The sequence below is a fragment of the Arachis ipaensis genome, chromosome B3 (genome assembly GCF_059453495.1).
Source record: "Arachis ipaensis isolate K30076 ecotype BB chromosome B3, ASM5945349v1, whole genome shotgun sequence".
Lineage (NCBI taxonomy): Eukaryota > Viridiplantae > Streptophyta > Magnoliopsida > Fabales > Fabaceae > Arachis > Arachis ipaensis.
The window spans coordinates 48,881,592-48,885,882 of record NC_142438.1 but is presented as its reverse complement, the minus strand read 5'-3'; the positions used below and the strand labels follow the sequence as shown (position 1 = coordinate 48,885,882).

Genomic DNA, 4,291 nt, shown 5'->3' with positions numbered 1-4,291 from the left:
TTGCAGAGGGAGATCCTTGAGTTTTAAACACAAGGGAGTTCTCATTCCATTGAAGGACTATTTCACCTCGGTCAACATCAATCACAGCTCTTGCTGTGGCCAGGAAAGGTCTTCCTAGGATGATGGATTCATCCTCTTCCTTTCCAATATCCAGGACTATGAAATCAGCAGGGATGTAAAGGCCTTCAACCTTTACTAACACGTCCTCTACTTGTCCATAAGCCTGTTTTCTTGAACTGTCTGCCATCTCTAATGAGATTTTAGCAGCTTGCACCCCATAGATTCCCAGTTTCTCTATTACAGAGAGGGGCATGAGGTTTATTCCTGAACCAAGGTCACACAGAGCCTTAAAGATCATGGTGCCTATGGTATAGGGTATTATGAACTTTCCAGGATCCTGTCTCTTCTGAGGCAATGTCAGTTGATCCAGATCACTTAGTTCATTGATGAACAAGGGAGGTTCAACTTCCCAAGTATCAATGCCAAATAATTTAGCATTCAGCTTCATGATTGCACCAAGAAACTTGGCAGTTTGCTCTTTAGTAACATCCTCATTCTCTTCAGAAGAGGAATACTCATCAGAGCTCATGAAGGGCATAAGGAGGTTCAATGGAATCTCTATGGTCTCTAGATGAGCCTCAGAGTCCTTTTGTTCCTCAGAGGGAAGCTCCTTATTGGTCACTGGACGTCCCAGGAGGTCTTCCTCCTTGGGATTCACGTCCTCCTCTCCCTCATTGGGTTCGGCCATTTTGCTTATGTCAATGGCCTTGCACTCTCCTTTTGGATTCTCTTCTGTATTGCTTGGGAGAGTACTGGGAGGGATTTCAGTGATCCTTTTACTCAGCTGGCCCACTTGTGCTTCCAAATTTCTAATGGAAGATCTTGTTTCATTCATGAAACTTACAGTGGCCTTAGACAGATCAGAGACTAAGTTTGCCAGATTAGAAGTATTTTGTTCAGAATTCTCTGTCTGTTGCTGAGTGGATGATGGAAAAGGCTTGCTGTTGCTAAACCTGTTTCTTCCACCATTATTAAAGCCTTGTTGAGGCTTTTGATCCTTCCATGAGAAATTCGGATGATTTCTCCATGATGAGTTATAGGTGTTTCCATAAGGTTCACCTAAGTAATTCACCTCTGCTATTGCAGGGTTCTCAGGATCATAAGCTTCTTCTTCATGAGAAGCCTCTTGAGTACTGTTGGATGCAGCTTGCATTCCATGCAGACTCTGAGAGATCATATTGACTTGCTGAGTCAATATTTTATTCTGAGCCAATATGGCATTCAGAGTATCAACTTCAAGAACTCCCTTCTTCATAGGCGTCCCATTACTCACAGGATTCCTTTCAGAAGTGTACATGAACTGGTTATTAGCAACCATGTCAATGAGTTCTTGAGCTTCTGCAGGCGTTTTCTTTAGGTGAATGGATCCACCTGCAGAAGTGTCCAGTGACATCTTTGATAGCTCAGATAAACCATCATAGAATATATCTTGGATGGTCCATTCTGAAAGCATGTCAGAAGGACACTTTTTGGTCAACTGTTTGTATCTTTCCCAAGCTTCATAGAGGGATTCACCTTCTTTCTGTCTGAAGGTTTGAACATCAGCTCTAAGCTTGCTCAGCTTTTGAGGAGGAAAGTACTTGGCTAAGAAAGCCGTGACCAGCTTATCCCAAGAGTTCAGGCTGTCTTTGGGCTGAGAATCCAACCATAATCTAGCTCTGTCTCTTACAGCAAAGGGAAAAAGCATGAGCCTGTAGACTTCAGGATCTACTCCATTAGTCTTAACAGTATCACATATCTGCAAGAATTCAGTTAAGAACTGAAAAGGATCTTCAGATGGAAGTCCATGAAACTTGCAGTTCTGCTGCATCAGAGAAACTAATTGAGGTTTCAGCTCAAAGTTGTTTGCTCCAATGGCAGGAATGGAGATGCTTCTTCCATGTAAATTGGAATTAGGTGCAGTAAAGTCACCAAGCATCTTCCTTACATTATTATTATTTTCGGCTGCCATCTCCTCTTCCTGTTCGAAAATTTCTGAAAGGTTATCTCTGGATTGGTGTATTTTAGCTTCTCTTAGTTTTCTCTTCAGAGTCCTTTCAAGTTCTGGATCTGCTTCCACAAGAATGTTCTTATCCTTGCTCCTGCTCATATGACAAAGAAGAGGGCACAGAAATAATAATAATAATAATATGGATCCTTTATACCACAATATAGGGATCTCTTTGTGAGTGGAAGAAAAGAGGGAGACAAAGAGTGTGATGTAAAGAAAGAAACACAACTGTGAGGATGGCAGAGATGTGAGATGAGATGTTAGTAGATGAATAAATAAATAGAATAAGATGAGAGAGAAGGAATTTTCGAAAATAATTTTTGAAAAAGAGTTAGTGATTTTCAAAAATGGTTTTTGAAAAAATGTTAGTATTTTTTCGAAAATTTTTAAAATCAAAAATAAAAATAATTAGTTAATTAAAAAAATTTTTGAAAAAGAGGGAAGATATTTTCGAAAATTAGAGAGAGAGAGTTAGTTAGGTAGTTTTGAAAAAGATAAGAAACAAACAAAAAGTTAGTTAGTTAGTTGAAACAAATTTTGAAAAGATAAGAAGTTAGGAGGTTAGAAAAGATATTTTGAAACCAACTTTTTGAAAAAGGTAAGATAAGAAGATATTTTAGAAATTAGTTTTGAAAAAGATTTGATTTTTAAAATCTCAATTAATGACTTAATTCATAAGAAATCACAAGATATGATTCTAGAACTTAAAGTTTGAATCTTTCTTAACAAGCAAGTAACAAACTTCAAATTTTTGAATCAAAATATTAATTGATTATGTTATTTTCGAAAATTTGGTATAAAAATAAGAAAAAGATTTTTGAAAAATATTTTTGGAATTTTCGAAAATAACTAAGAATTTTGAAAAAGATTTGATTTTTGAAAAAGATTTTGAAAAAGATGAGATTTTCAAATTGAAAATTTGATTTGACTCATAAGAAACAACTTTGATTTTTAAAAATTTTTGAAAAAGTCAACTCAATTTTCGAATTTGATGAGAGAAAAAGGGAAAGATATTTTTTTGTTTTTTGAATTTTTATGATGAGAGAGAAAAACAACAAAAAGACTCAATGCATGAAAATTTTGAATCAAAACAATGAATGCATGCATGAATGATATGAATGTCAAGATGAACACCAAGAACACTTTGAATGTCAAGATGAACATCAAGAACATATTTTTGAAAAATTTTTGATGCAAAGAAAACATGTAAGACACCAAACTTAGAAATCTTTCATGTTTAGACTCTAAGAAACGAAAAATGCACATGTAAAACAAGAAAAGACACAAAACAAAAATTCATCAAGATCAAACAAGAAGAGTTACCAAGAACAACTTGAAGATCATGAAGAACACTATGAATGCATGGAAATTTTCGAAAAATGCAAGATGCATATGCAAGTGACACCAAACTTATGACATGACTCATGACTCAAACAAGAAACACAAAAAATATTTTTTATTTTTATGATTTTCTAATTTTTTTGGATTTTTTTCGAAAATTATATGAAAAAGAAAAATAAGGATTCCAAAATTTTTAACATGAATTCCAGGAATCTTGCATTCTTAGTCTAAAGCTTCAGTCTAGGAATTAGACATGGCTCACTAGCCAGCCAAGCTTCCAATGAATGCTCCGGTCCAAAACACTAGACATGGCCAATGGCCAGCCAAGCTTCAGCATGTAATTCAAACATGACACGCCTGACATACTCATTCCCAAAGGAATTAGACATGGCTTTACAGTCAGCCAGGCTTCAACATGCTTTATGAAACACTAGAATTCATTCTTAAAAATTTTGAATAAAATTTTTGAAAACATTTTTTTTATTTTCAAAAACAGATGAGAAAATTTTAGAAATATTTTTTTTTTGAAAAAATTTTTTTTTGAAAATAAAATAAAAAAAAATTACCTAATCTGAGCAACAAGATGAACCGTCAGTTGTCCAAACTCGAACAATCCCCGGCAACGGCGCCAAAAACTTGGTGCACGAAATTGTGATGTCCAGGCTCAAACAATCCCTGGCAACGTGAGCAACTTGGTACGCGCAATCGTGATTACACTTTGATTATGTAAAATTTACGGCTCTTTCTTTCCCCGGCAACGGCGCCAAAAACTTGGTGCACGAAATTGTGATGTCCAGGCTCAAACAATCCCTGGCAACGTGAGCAACTTGGTACGCGCAATCGTGATTACACTTTGATTATGTAAAATTTACGGCTCTTTCTTTCCCTGGCAATGGCGCC

The 4,291-nt window shown here is 36.0% G+C and overlaps 1 non-coding gene across 1 annotated transcript; it reads left to right on the top strand.

The window, feature by feature from the left end:
- The first annotated feature begins 1,507 nt into the window (after window positions 1-1,507).
- On the top strand, window positions 1,508-1,615 carry LOC148570559 (small nucleolar RNA R71). Its single transcript, XR_015908114.1, has one exon. It is a non-coding gene; the product is annotated as a small nucleolar RNA R71 (small nucleolar RNA).
- The last annotated feature ends 2,676 nt before the right edge of the window (window positions 1,616-4,291 follow it).